Source organism: Pelodiscus sinensis, chromosome 5 (genome assembly GCF_052426305.1).
Source record: "Pelodiscus sinensis isolate ZL-2025 chromosome 5, ASM5242630v1, whole genome shotgun sequence".
NCBI lineage: Eukaryota > Metazoa > Chordata > Testudines > Trionychidae > Pelodiscus > Pelodiscus sinensis.
In genome coordinates this window covers 21,164,027-21,179,328 of record NC_143056.1, presented here as the reverse complement: position 1 = coordinate 21,179,328, position 15,302 = coordinate 21,164,027, and the positions used below count along the sequence as shown (strand labels likewise).

Genomic DNA, 15,302 nt, shown 5'->3' with positions numbered 1-15,302 from the left:
TCAGTCCCACCATCACAAAGCCCTGATGGGGGAGATCAACCATCACAAAGCCCTGATGGGGCAAGTCAGGGTTGCTCCTGGTGTGGGAGGAGTTAGGGGGCTTGAGCTTGGGGAACTCCTGAGGGCCCTGGCAATCTTGTGATTCTGTTTGTCTCCTTCTCCAGGTGGTGAGGGCCATCAACACTCTCCTGCTGCACAGTCATCAACCTGGACAACATGGATTCCATCATAGCCAGCTTTGCCACCATGGGTTTCCCCAACTGCAGGGGTGCTACTGACAGCACCCCCATCCAGGCCCCCGACCACCGGGCATCCAAATACATTAACCGGAAGGGGACTTTTCAGTGGTCCTGCAGGCCTTCCTCAACCACTGTGACTAGTTCACAGACATCTTCCGTAACCTGCCCACCCTTTTCCTCAGCTGCACCATCAGGGTTGGGGATGTGTACAAACCAGTCTGTATTGTAGGGGATGTAGCTTACCCACTGCTCCCCTGGCTTATGAAGCCCTACACCGCACACCTTGACCTCACCAAGGAACGTTTTAATGCCAGGCTCAGCAGTGCCCAAACTGTTGTGGAGGGTGCCTTCGGGCATCTCAAGGGGAGGTTCCATTGCTTCTCACCCAGCTGGACCTCAGTGAACAGAATGTCCCCCAGGTGGGAGCGGTGTGTTGTGTCCTTCACAATATTTATGAAAATAAGGGGGAGACTTTCTTGCCAGGGTCGGGGGCAGAGGCCGGCCAGATCAGCAGGAACTTTGAGCAGCCACTCATGACTGCTATCTAGCAGGCTCATCAGGAGGCCGTACATATCCGTGAAGCCCTGAGGGAGAGTTTCATACAAGGACTCCAGTGACACTCTCCCCTGGGCCTCCCCACAAGGGGCCTGTGCATTGCACCTCTTTGCCTTTCCTCCCACACCCCTTCCCTCCCCTGCCTTCCCTTCCCTGCTCCCCTTTCCTGCACAGACAATAAAGTACACTTTTGGTTTGGAACAATAGACTCTATATTTTTATTGGGGTAAATGTAACTGGGGAGGGACTGGAAGGGGGAGGAGGAGGAGGGAAATGGAAGTGGTAGGAGGGGGGAAGAAAGGCTCAGGGCTGGGACTGGGAGTGACACTGCATTGGGTAGTGCCACTGCCTCAAGTCCAGGGTTCACGGGGTGGGGGGTGGGGGCTAGGAGGAGAAGCCAGAGGGGCAGAAGCTGGCACGGGAGTGGCCAGCAGGTGGTCGATGACCATGTGGAAGGCTGCACAGATGGATCGGTCTTGATGCAGCAGCTCCTGCCAGGTGTCACAGAGCAGCTGGAGGTCCTTCTCCAGTCTCTGGTCCTGCCAGTCCTTGGAGCACTGCGTGGCTTGCTGGGCAGCAATATGCTCCCTCTGGAGGTCCTCATGGGCTCTCCAGCACCGGTGGATCATGTGGGGTTAGTGGGAGGTGGTGACTGCTTCCCTCTTGCAGCTGGTTCAGCTGTGGAGAACAAAGAGAAGGGCAGTCATTCCGGGAGACACCATGCATGAAGCCTAGACCTCATCTCTGAGCCAAGACTGAAAGGCCTCGGGTCAGACAAAGATGATGTGCTTTGAGCAAGGCCACCTAAGGCCTAGACAGTTGGTCCTTTCCTTCAAGGACACAGATGTTCAAGAGGGGATCCTCACTACCCCCACGTCCTGGGGACAAGCAAGCACGGGAAGGTACTAGCAAGATCGGGAGCCTGCAGGTGGGAGGGAGGTCACGGGGTGGCTGGGCTTCCCTCTATGCCGTGCACTCGCTGGGTCCAGCAATAGTGGCGTCTCACAGGGGGAGGATTTGTATCCCGGGATGCTGGAGGAGAGGGGGGCAGGGAGTTGGGGGGAGGTGCGTGTGAGCCGCAGATGCTCCTCTGCCTCGTCATGCTGTCCCCAGAAGCAGATGCCACCCTGAGAGTGCGGGCAGGCCCATGTGCCATGTGTGATACTCCTCAGAGTGCGCGTGCGCGCGCGTGTGTGTGTGTGTGCGTGTGTCTCCATGTCCCCTGCCTCCTTCTAGTGGTGGCTTGTGGAGGGAAGGTGTCTCACCCCAGTGTCGGGAGTAAGGCAGGCCTCTCCAGACATCCTGTGAGCCAGAGCACAAGGGTCCTCTGATGCAGCCTCCTGGGGCTGTGTGCCCCAGATTGGTGCTCCACATGCACAGGCTTGATGCATGATCCCCCGGGGAAGAAGGCCAAGCAAGGAGCACGCAGCATCTCCTCACAACAGGTGTGCATTTAGGGAAAGTAATGGCACTCACCCAAGGGACCTTCCCCAGCTTTAGATGATACCTGGGAGACATCCTGGGAGGAGGATAGCAGCTGCAAGGCGAGCATGATGTCCTGGTTGGCAGGCATGGAGTTGGTGCTGGCCTTGTCCAACTCCTACTTCTCCTGGTCTTCCTCCTCCTCCACACCAGCTCTGCCCCCTGGGAGGGTGACGATGGGCATCTCCAGCACAGAGTCCACAACAAAGAGTAGGGATGAGACTGTCCCCCCCTCCTCCTCCACAGGATGTGATGGAGCTGCCTGTAGTAAGGGGAGGTCCAGAGGAGGAGACAAAGGTAAATTAAAGTTGCAGATAGTTGAAGTGCGTGAGATGTGTATACAGGAGATGATCTCCTAAAACACGTTGATTAAGGAAGCTGAGCTGGAACCATGAGTTTACTTGGTCAGACAAGCAAAGAGGATTAACTCAGAACAATTATTTAGGCCTGATCCAAAGTCCATTAAAGTCAGTGGAAGGATTCCCATTAGTTTAAAATCATTAGTTGGGTTGTACTGCTAAAGTGTCTACAGATAACTTTATAAAAATGAAACGTCAACAATGGCCATGTAGCCTTTTGGGAACCACAAGAGGGAGCTAAAAGTAAATTAAACATTTGTACAGCCATCCCAACGTTCTGGAGAGAGAGGACACCTTCAGGCAATGCTCGGCCTACTCTGCTTAGAAAGCACACTAGGGTTGCTAAGGTCCCGATCCTGTCGTTTAGAAGAGGCAGAACAAGGCTCTGCATACACACAACAGCCCACTTTGTGTTGGCAAATGCAGAAGCAAGGCCTACAATTTGACAGTATGTTGGAGTGAAAAGATATTAGGCCAGATGAATTCTGATATAACCTCCCAGCTTTAATGGAGTTCCCCTCAGGACACCTGTCCCAGGGTATGTCTACACTACCCCTCTAGTTCGAACTAGCGGGGTAATGTATGCATACCGAACTTGCTAATGAAGCCCGGGATTTGAATTTCCCGGGCTTCATTAGCATAAAGCCGGCTCCGCCATTTTTAAAAGCCGGCTAGTGCGAACCCCGTGCCGAGGTGGAACGAGGTGTACAGATAGATCGGAATGGCTACGTAGTTCGAACTATCTAGCCCGTGCCGGCACTAGCCGGCTTTTAAAAATGGCGGAGCCGGCTTTATGCTAATGAAGCCCGGGAAATTCAAATCTCGGGCTTCATTAGCAAGTTCGGTATGCATACATTACCCCACTAGTTCGAACTAGCGGGGTAGTGTAGACATACCCCCAGAGAGGTGTAAATGGATGCAGCACCAATAAGATTTGAATTTAGCCCGTAATTTATTTTTAAAGAGTTAAATAATTATATTAAGTCATAATGATAATAAATGTTATAAGATATATCTACTGACTTCTTTGGGGTTATACAGTGATGGATTTGGCCTATAATCTTTACTCTCAAAGCTTAAAATGAATATGGGCAACTGTTCATTTACAGTGTTTGTTGGAAATACCCTTCATCCCACACTTAAAGCCCTTGTTCCTGCTCCCATAATATGCAGATTTATTCTCATATCTTAAAGAAATGAAACAACACAACAATAGAAACCATATCAGCATGAAGTAGTACAGGCATGTTTTCATGTTATTAATTTGTGTGATTGATCAGAGACATATAAATGTTCCATCAAATTCATAACACAGCAGATGGATTGAAGGGTAGGAAGAACATGGCACTGTCTAGTGCTTTCTGAGACACTTTCTACTACAGAATTGTAAGGACTATAAGGAGCTCCATCTTCCCTCTCTTTTTGTGGGGGTGATGAAGAAATTCTGAGGAGTGTCACCTGAGAAGAAGGGGTGATGTGAGAAGGTCCCAAATTTCCTGTGCAGATTAAAGCTGCATTTCCAGATCCCACTAAAACCAGCAAGTCTTTCTATTGACTTCACTGAGTGTTAGTCAGAGTCCAGGGGCTTGATCTTACCAAGTGACGAGCACTTGAGACCTTATCCAATGAAGAAGTCAAGCACACTCTTAAAGTTACGCATGAGAATAGTCCCATTGACGTCAAGGGGATTATTCTGGTGCTGAAATTAAGCATGTGCTTTGTTGAACTGGGGCCAGAGTACAGGAAGTCCCCGGGTTACATCAATCCAACTTACATCGGATCCCTAGTTAGAAATGGGGGGAGGGGGTGGCGCAGCTAGTGCGGGGTGCCTCCCCCACTGTCGCTGCCTCTGGCAGCGCGGGGGACGCTTCCCCCCAGCAGAACAGAGAGACGTGGAGCTAGCGCCCCCCTCCTCAGCAGACCAGGGAGATGCGGAGCAGCTTTTCTCGCCGTGGAGGACGCGGGCGGCAGGACCGCCGAGACGCACCGCGGTCCCGTCGCCCGTGTCTTCCGCGGCAAGAAAAGTCGCTTCGCGTCTCCCTGGTCTGCTGGGGGGAAGCGCCCCCCGCGCCACCAGAGGTGGCAACAGTGGGGGAGGCACCCCGCCCCGCCAGCTTTGGGTCCATTGGCCCCGCAGACGCCCCTGGGCAGCTCCAACACCCCCTGCTGTCGGCTGGAAGGAGGGTCTTGAGAATAAAGGACTGAGGGAAGTGAGGTGTGGGAGAAAAAAACTGAGCTCTGGAGAAATGTTTGGCTAGAGTTTCCCCTACAATATGTACCAGTTCCGACTTACATACAAATTCAACTTAAGAACAAACCTACAGTCCCTATCTTGTACGTAACCCGGGGACTGCCTGTACTTAAAACTTTGCAGGATGGAGTCCTGCGTGTGCAACAGGTTAGTCTGCTCACATAGGGCCCAGTTCTGCTCCCCTGATATCTACAGATTTCCTATTGACTTAAATGGCAGGAAGATCATTAATCAATATGGGCCTGATCCTGTAAGGTGCTTATCCCCTTCTGTGAAATCTCTTTGTAGGATCAAGGTCCTGAGAGGTTTCCCTCTGTATAGGCTGAACCTCGGCTGTTACAAATAAAAACTCCATTTCTGAAATGTATAAAAAGAGAAATTCTTATTTAAAAGGTAGATATCTGGCTTCCCTTTTTCTGCTGAATGTTGAGTGACCAGTATGCAGGGTCTCTTTTGGTATTAGTATGCTGCCACTCCCTACCACACAGCGACAGACTAGATAAATTAAACATTTTTCAAACCTCTGTGAAATTAATAGGAGGTGGTATTTCAAAATTTCCATGGGTACTCAACTGTCCTTCAGGCTCCTATCTCTCTAAGTTTGGGTTCAATCTAGATAACTCACTCACTATGAAAATAATATATAAATCTCATTATGGTGAAAAATATTGTGTGGTCCAGTGTTTTCTAACCTTTTTTCATCTCCAGACCCCTAAAAATGTCAAAAGGAGATATGCACCCTTTGGAAATCTTGCACATGGTCTATGGACTTCCAGGGGTCCCTGGGCCACGGTTTGAAAACTGCTGTTGCAGACCAACATAGCAATTTGGATGATTAATTCAGGCCGGCAGGAATGATAGCTGCTGGCTAGAGAAGGGCTGGACACCAATTACTGTTCACAATCCCTGCTTCTATGGATGAGGATTGGGAGAACACCTGCTAGGCATGAATAATTCTCCCTGAGCTAATATGCTTTTATTCATAGCTGATTAACTCTATACCACATATGGGATGATGATAACAATGTAATTAATTCCTTTATTTCTGCAATCCTCTGATAAACTACACTTATTTTTCACCTTTGATCCCCTCACTTGCACTCTGCCTATTAATCCTTCTCAGTCAGGACTGCTGCTAATATTCCAAACGCACTCAACGGTCATCAAACAGTTGCCTAATTCTCTCTCTCACTCTCTCTTAAGAACCTGACACAAAAATGTAGGTCATGTGAAAGAGCAGATTGCAAATTACAGTTGTAAGATCTTTTTTCTTTTAATATGTGACTGCAACGTTCATCACCCTGGGGGCCCAAATCTTGATTGGGACCTCTACGACCTGGTCTACACTAAAGTGGAAAGTTGACGTAAAGAGTCGCAACTCCAGCTATGTTAATTATATGGCTGGAGTCGACTTACTTTAAATCGTGTTTTCATGCCATCCACACTGTGGGAGGCCAATGGGAGCAAATGCTCCTCTTGACGTCCCTTACTCCTTGTGAGGAGCAGGAGTACCAGCACCAAAGGGGGCACCTTCTCACTTTGAATTAGCAGGTCATCACTAGACCTGCTCATTCAAACCCCAGAAGATCGACTGTGGTAGTGTCGATCTTCCATGTAGAGTAGACAAGCCCTAGGCGCTGTAGTAGTTGGAATGTGTTACATAGGCTTTTGTTTCAGGCCCTTATCTTACTACAAGTGCTATCACAGTACATAATTGAACAATATGCTTCCCATATTCAGTCCTCAATCAATGGCAGTATGATATCTTTCTGCAAACACAGGGCCAGACTAACCACTTGAAGAAGCAAATAGCCATTGGGATCACTGGAGATGAGCCTATTTCATGGATGGGGGTGTTAACCTTTATTTCCAGGCACCAGAGACCTGACATGGCTCTGGTTTTAATAAATCAGCATTTGTTCATACACCAGGCCAATTTGAATTGACTGTGACTATGGGCAATGATCTTGTCAGCTCTCCTAAGACTAGCAGCATGAGACTTTATCAGTGCATGGATGGGAGACCTTCAAGGGAAACCTGAATCTGCTGTTGTTTATGACTAATGTGGTGGTGTTTCTTCTTCCAAATCATCCTTATAAGCTGGGAGGGACCATCTCTGGGTGAGATGTAAAAATGAGAAACTATCCACTAGTGATCTCATGACACTTTCCATCTGGGTAAGTGTATTGATCCAGGCAAGGGTTCAGATCAGATTCCAATTTGACTAACTATGTATAATATCCTGCATTAGCACTGAAACTTATAAACATTTCATTTACTTGTATGCCATGTATCCTGATTCATCCTGTATCCTAATTAGTTTTTACATTTCTTTGCCCTTTGACAGTGAAAGTAGGGAAGTCAATTTCACTTTTCTGTTTATAAGCAGAGTTATGTTCCAATTTCTGTGTACTAGCACAAATATTCTTGTGTTTGGATTTTCAGCTAACACTGCAGGAAAAAGTTCTAAAACTTTAAAAATACATATGGAACTCTCTCCTCACCATTCTTAATTTGGGACTTAAACTATTTACCATAATATCAGTAAGAAGAAACCTATTCTTTGTACATTTGTTATTTCTTCTAACCATTATTTATCCAGTAGTAATTCATATTCACCCAGTTCTTATTGTCTGATATAACATGGATTCTCTGATCCAGGCATCTTTTAATTCCTATTCCTTCCACCCACCATTAGTTATGGGTTTTTTTCTATCCATGTTTATACTACACACAGTCTTGGTCTTCTCTGTATTCACGCTAAGTGTAAACTCCATCTCAGAGTTCTCCTCAGATAATTGTTTGAAAATCTTTAGGGATTTCAGCAACATTCTCTTTGCTGACATCCTTTCTTCTTGTTCAAAGTTTCTGAAAATCTTCTCTAGGAATGAGATAAAAAATTACATTGAGATACTGACACTTTTATCTAACTCCCCAATCAACTTGTTCTCTGCACTCACCTTGTCAGCCTGAAATGCCATTTTATTATTCATGTAAATGTTTCAAGATAGCTTGTAGTCCTCCCTCTTCCAGTATTTCACACCATATGTCTATTTCCAACATGTCCTGGGTCAAGCTATTCAGTCTGGCATGCGCAGCCATGGTCTTCACCAAAACCCTAGCGGTAGTGGCGGCCCTCTTGCGCAGAGTAGGAGTAACAATTTTTCCCTACTTGGATGACTGCCTCGTCAGAGGCCGAACATACACAGAGGCGAGACAAATGGTAGCAATAACCTCTCAAACCTTCGCTTCTCTGGGTCTCCTCATAAATGCACAGAAGTCTTCACCAGAGCCAACCCAGGACCTGATGTTTATGGGGGCGAGACTCGATTCAAAGACAGCACAGGCCTACTTATCCACCGAACGTTTCAGCGCCATCCAAGACCTAGTACACATGCTGACACATGCTCCTACACTTCCAGTTCGCGTGTGCTTACAACTAATGGGACGCATGACTGCTTCAACTACTGTAGTCCAAAACACAAGGTTGCATTTTCGCTGCCTCCAGCACTGGTTAGCCACAGTTTATACTCCGGCAAGAGACAGCATCCACAAAGTGGTGGTGCTACCACCACATGTGCTACAATCCCCGTAGTAGTGGACCAAGCCACACAACCTCATGGTGGGCATTCTCTACCATCGCCCACAACCATCAACACAAATAACGACAGATGCATCTCTTACTGGTTGGGGAGCACAAATGGACAACTTGACAGTCCAAGGTCACTGGTCCACGCAGGAGATGCTGTTACATATCAACGTGCTCGAGTTAAGAGCAGTACAACACATGTGCCAACACTTTCAGTCCCATATAAGAAACACGACTACCAGAATCCTCACGGACAATATTGCCACCATGTACTACGTGAAAAGACAGGGAGGTACTCGATCCCGATCCCTCTGTATGAAAACAATCCGTTTGTGGAACTGGTGTATCCGCAACAACACTGCGTTGACAGCCTCTTATCTACTGGGCATCCACAACTCTATTGCGGACTCACTCAGCAGGGCTACGTCTAGACTGGCATGATTTTCCGGAAATGCTTTTAATGAAAAAATTTTCCGTTAAAAGCATTTTCGGAAAAGCGCGTCTAGATTGGCAGGACGCTTTTCCGCAAAAGCGTTTTTTGCGGAAAAGCATCCGTGGCCAATCTAGACGCGCTTTTCCGCAAAAAAGCCCCGATCGCCATTTTCGCGATCGGGGCTTTTTTGCAGAAAACAAATCTCTGCTGTCTACACTGGCCCTTTTGCGCAAAAGTTTTTTGGAAAAAGACTTTTGCCAGAATGGGAGCAGCATAGTATTTCCGCAAAAGCACTGACAATCTTACATGAGATCATCAGTTCTTTTACAGAAATTCAAGCGGCCAATGTAGACAGCTGGCAAGTTTTTCCGCAAAAGCAGATGATTTTGCGGAAAAGCTTGCCAGTCCAGACACAGCCCAGGTGTTTTCCCCACGATCAAGAATGGGAAATTCGCATGGACATTCTGCATCGTATATTTACTTGATGGGATTTTCCTACGATAGACCTGTTCGCAACTTCACTCAACGCCAAGTGCCCCAACTATTGTTCGAGGGCGGGACTAGGACGCCACTCTCTAGGAGATGCCTTTCTCCATCACTGGAGAATGGCATTGCTCTATGCCTTTCCCCCGGTCGTCCTAGTACCCAAGATTCTGGAGAAGATCAGCATAGAAAAGGCTTGAGTAATCCTCATAACCCCAGCATGGGCGCGTCAGCCCTGGTACTCAATACTCCACCAGATGTCCGTCAGAACACCGTACACCCTTCCTCTTCTCCCAAACCTCTTGACTCAAGACAACAGCTCCCTCTGTCATCCATTTAAACCCGAAACCTTGCACCTCACAGCATGGATGGTAGTTGGTTCAACTCTGCCGAGCACTCATGTTCACAAAGAGTCAAACAAGTATTAATGCATAGCAGGAAGGATTCCACTCACGCAAATTATCTAGCCAAATGGACTAGATTTAAAGCCTGGTGTAACAGTAACAATATGGATTCCCACATGACAAATATATCATAGATACTTGATTATATTTTACATCTTCATGACACAGGCCTTGCAATAGCCTCCTTGCAAGTGTATTTAGCGGCAATTAGTGCATTTCATCGTGTGGAGGAGGGGTTCTCCTTGTTTGCTCACCCCACCACAAAGAGGTTCCTGAAAGGATTCACAAACCTCAACCCACCACGATGACCGCCACCACCTTCCTGGGCCCTGGACCTCGTTCTGGACTCATTGACTCACCTCCCCCCACTTTGAGTGACAATATCATTACAACTTCTTACCACTAAACTTCTGTTTCTGCTTGCCTTTACATCAACTCGCAGAGTCAGTGAGATAGCAGCGTTCATGTCATCACCACTCTACACAGTTTTTACTAAAGATTCGGTGACACTGAGATCTCATCCGGTGTTTATTCCGAAAGTTTGTTTGGATTTTCACATCAACGAGCCGGTTCTTCCTCCCTGCTCCAGAATTCTATGTTTCTCATTTCAGATAGGGGGTGAGAGGAACTGAGTGGGGCCTGACCACGTGCAATACATCAAAGGCATGAACGCCGCCAAAGGCAGCTGCGCATGCACAGTCCAGCGGACGACGGCTCTAATAGCTCTCCAATTCATGGCGCCAGAATGGGACCCAACACCAGGAGTGAAGCACCCATGGGGCACATCTCGAAGAACAATCGTTACTTCACAGGGTGATGAACTTCTTCTTCCCCAATTTGGCCTTAATGGTCTTTGCCTTGTTGGTATGTCATATCGCCACATGAAGCCCATCTCTTATTGCTCGGAAGGTTGGGCATTACAGATTATCAACTCTTCTTTTCTTCTTTTCGGTCAATACTGTGTGAATTCAACTCCTTTCCCAGTGTTGACCTCTTTGCCTGGAATGACCTTCCCAGTCAATATCCTCTTTTTTGTTCAAACCCTGCTCCCCAAGTCCATCTCTTCTGCAATGCCTATACAGTGCAGAATATAAGTGACCAAAAATATCCAGCTATTCCCTTCTCTGGAATCTCTAGTGCACTCTGCCTTTATATTTGTCTTTCAGATTGCATGCTCTTCAGTGGAGTTTGAACCAGGTTCGAAGCGGGTGCAGACCAACAAGGTTCAATTCAATATTCCTGCTGAAGGATCTTGCCTTTGTTTTTTATCTTGCAGTCTTGAATAGTACAGAATCCATTCTTAGTGCTAACCAGTAAAATAATGGAATACAGCAATTGAAAGAGTTCTGCTCGCTAGATCAATAATCAGTAAAAAGACATACATTTAAATACAAATGTGAAAGGCCCTCAAAATAGGTTTTATATTATCCATCCATGGCAGAAATGGCATGAGTCCGACTGAGACATTTTTTGAGTAGGGACCTTATATAATGTTAGCTAACTGATCAAAGTGGCCGGCAGCATGAATCCATTCGGATTAAACACATAATTAGCATGTGGCTAACACACAAAAAGCTAAAAGCCTGGCAGGACAAGGAGACATCAGCCCATCAAAGAAGTGTTGAGATTTTCACTTTAGAAAAATAATGTAATTCACCAAATATCATCTTTGCGAAATGTGGGTTGGTTTTCCAGGCACTAATGTATGTGTTGAAAGAAAGTTGTCAGTTCTGAAAAACATTTACATTTAAGAGGAAACAACTGTCAGGAGAGACAACAGAGCCATGATTGGGGTTAAGGGCCATTTGGGTGGTAATTACTATGAGTTCAGAAAATAGTATTAAGAGACTAAAACAGCATGTTTGAGGAGAAGAGACCAACTCCCTTCTTTCTCAAACCAACCTGTATATTGTTCTCCCCCTTCCTCCTTTTTCTGATTGTGAGTTGGTGATAGACAAATTCTGGAACCGTATTTAATGTGTAAGTGGTTTTGTCTTGTACTGCAGCGTTACACAGTGTGCTACTGTGGGCGTTACAAATTGCTAAGCAGATTTAAAGTGTTCTTTTGAGATGCAAACTGCAGTATTTCTGCACATACTGATTATTATTCATCTCTTTCAAGATGCTCAGGGCCTGATCCTGAAATATGCACTTCTAAAAGAGTTCTTTTGCCTGAGTACAGTCAGCATGATTAACACCCAATTAGTAGAGCTGTAGGGTATAATTCTATGGATCCTGAGAGGTTCCTGCACCTCCTGTTGTTTATATAGGGCTCTGGAGAGGGTTTACAAAGACAGACAATACAGATTATATTTACAATGGCAACTTGGTGCAAGACTAAATTGTTGGACTAAATTGTGCCTTCAAGTGCACAGATGCAGTGGTGGAAAGAGGCCTCAGTGGGGGTGGTGCTAGGCATTATGTGTGCACTGGAGACTGGACAGAGGTAGATCGAATGCCTCAACAACCACATTTACTGCCCATATAAGCCTGATCCCACAGGTACAAAGTGTGGATGGCTCTGGCTCCACCCCTCAGCCACTCCACTTTTGAGGAATACAACTCAGCCTTCCGCACTAATGAGGACAGCGCTACCTAGCTCATTTGGTCTATCTGGGTAGGTTCTTTTATCACACCCATCTCTGCAGTATCTAAGTGCCTCTCAATTACAATCCCACCCTCCTCAAATAGCAGTCTCTCACCTAGGGTTGCCAGGTGTCCAGTATTGACCCGAATAATCCGGTATTTTCGCCTCCTGTCTGGTAAAAAAAATTCAGAAAATACCGGACACCTAAAATGTCCGGTATTTTCTGGTTTTTTTCCCTGCCAGGAGGCAAAAATACCGGACACCTGGCAACCCTACCACACACTCAGCAACTGGGCCCAGCCCCGGCCTCCCTCTCCTCCCCGACACCCCCATCCCCAGACCTCCTGCTTACCTGGTTCCGCAGGGAAGCTGTGTTCTGGCTTGATCAAGAAAACAAAATGGCCACCAGCAAAAAGCCTAAAGACCAAGGGGAAGCAATGCCTTCCCTGGGTCTTAGTGCTCAACCGCTCCCCTGTTCCTATCCCTATTCTAACTGCACGAAATGAAAGGGCCTTGCTGTTTAAATGCTGTTTTATTTTAATTAATTAATTAATTTATTTTGCTCAACAACTTTGGTCTTCCCCCCCTTTCCCCCCCCCCAACAGAATTTTTTCCCCCATGGTTTTGTTTTTTTGTTTTTGTTTTATGAGTGGGGGGTGGTGGTGTTCAGTATTTTTTGTTAAACCATCTAGCAACCCTACTCTCACCCCCTTTTCCTATAGGAAGGTGTAGATTGTTCACTCTGATTCTAGGATTAGAAATGAGATTTGTTATTTGTTGGTTGGCTACTCAGTTCTGAAAAAGTGTAGGGGAAGCTAATTCAAAGGGACAACTTTCATACTGAATGCTGAACAGGGTGAGATCCTTGATCCTTTCCATCTCTGGATTGGGGAAAAGGGGCGAGTTCCATAGTCTTGCTCTGGACCCTGCAAAAGTTCTGTTTCCTGAGTGTCTGAGACTCTATCACTGGTCACCAGTTTCCTTGTTACAGTGAGATGCAGCTGTTGTGAAAAACCATGGTTGCAGAAGAGGAAGCTAGGAACAGTTCCATGGAGGGCTTTGAATCATAGAACAAAGACCTTGAACTGGATTCGGTATTGAATGGTGAGCCATTGCAGATATGATGTCTTCTTAGAAACCCTTGTTGCTAAGCAGAGAGGACGCTATGCTTTGTACCAGCTTAGCTTGTGAGGTTTCATTCTTTGAGATGAGTTCCAATAACTGAGCATGGAAATCACAGATACATATTGTCAGGTCTGAGTATGACCAGACGGGATACTGTTCTCTGTCCAGCTGGGGATGGAAAAAGGTTTTTTTCTCCAGCTAGGACTGCATGCAATAGCAGGAGTCTGAAAGAATCAGAGGCTATGTCTAGACTATAGAGTTTTTTCAAAAAAAGTGGCCTTCTTTTGAAAAAACTTCACCTGCATCTAGACTGCCGTCGCATTCTTTCGAAATTAAATCAAAAGAACGTGGCATTTTTTTGACAGCAGTAAACCTCATTTTACGAGGAAGAATGCCTTTTTTCAAAAGAGCTCTTTCGAAAAAATGCGTTCTTGAACATAAACAGGCCTTTTTCGAAACAGAGCGTCCGGCTTGCCTGGGTGCTTTCTTGTTTGGGTGCAATTTGCTTTTTCGAAAGTCTCGTAGCTGTCTAGATGATCTCTTTCAAAAGAGGCTTGTAGTCTAGACATACCCTAGGCTACCGTCTGCATTGCAGCTGGGAGATGTAAATGCAGCACATATAGATACAACTGAGCTAGCTTTGATCTACACAGGTCAAAGCTAGCTCAAAGTAATATATATCCAGAATCCTAAGTGGGCAGGGCTAGGCCATGTTAGTATGCTGCAGTGTCTTCATAGCTATTGTTACTTGCTATATTCTTGCTATTTTTACTCACTGTTGTTACTTCTAAACCTGCTGCAGCCACACCTCTCCTTTGCAGAGAAGACATGAGATATGAAATTAGCGTGTGCTAACAGCGGCGGTAGCAGTTTACCTGCAGACTCCTGCACTGAGGCCAGTAGATCCCTGCAGCATCAAGTTCTTCCATCTCCACCACCACTCCATCTAGCTCAGCCAAGCCCAGCGTGCTTGCATAGAAGACGGCCTTGATCACTTCTGAATAAGTAATTGTTAGGTAAACATGTTGGGTGAAATCCAGGCTCCACTGAATTCAATGACAAGTCTCCCATTGACTTTAATGGGTTTAGGATTTCATCCATCAATTTGTATTAGCAAACATCTACGAGAGTGAAAAAAAGTTCAGTCAAAAAAGTAAGCAAAGAAACTTTAAAAAGGTTGCAATTCATTATACTTTTCTACCACATGGTTGGTTCGTGGTGAAAATTGGGAGCTATGCCATGTTAGCGCTAATTATAGCTCATTAAATATTTGTATAGCCTAATCATTTCTAATCTAGCTATTTTTTGTTGCAATAGGACGTGGTTGTGTTGCTAACCTATTCCTTCTAACTCATCTTTGTTTGTTCACATTACAGGGTTTTGATCAGCTATCACTTTTGTTTTGAAATGCAAGGAATGGAAATGCATCACGCACAGAGGAAACTCAAAGAAATAAGAATACACTGTCAAATAAAATTGTGATGATTTAAACACAATCTTCTGTCCCAAAATAGTTTAAACAGATAAAGAAAAACGAAGAGATTTCATGAAAATTAGCCACCATGTCCCCTAAGGAAACAATTGTGACAACCCAATCAACACATTTTCACTTATGACCTCAGCTAGATTGGAAATGACATGTCCAGAGGTAAAATGCTAGTGCATGAACACTCTCTGCCTCCTCATCTTTTTTGCTGTTTGTTTCTAATGACTCCATATTAAAAGTGCAGAACTGGCTGGGAGAGAGATAAGGCACATACAGTTACAACTGCAGTTCCTCTCCTTACGTCTTTTC

The 15,302-nt window shown here is 45.9% G+C and overlaps 1 long non-coding RNA gene across 2 annotated transcripts; it reads right to left on the bottom strand.

Annotated features, from left to right (window-relative positions):
- Positions 1–1,023: 1,023 nt before the first annotated feature.
- LOC142828954 (uncharacterized) lies at positions 1,024–14,675 on the bottom strand. 2 transcript variants are annotated; one of them, XR_012903134.2, is made up of 3 exons: positions 14,383–14,675; positions 2,271–2,538; positions 1,024–1,472 (listed from the first exon to the last, which is right to left on the bottom strand). It is a non-coding gene; the product is annotated as an uncharacterized LOC142828954 (long non-coding RNA). The 2 variants fall into 2 exon arrangements; XR_012903133.2 differs by having other exon boundaries at positions 2,302–2,538; positions 14,383–14,667.
- Positions 14,676–15,302: the final 627 nt, after the last annotated feature.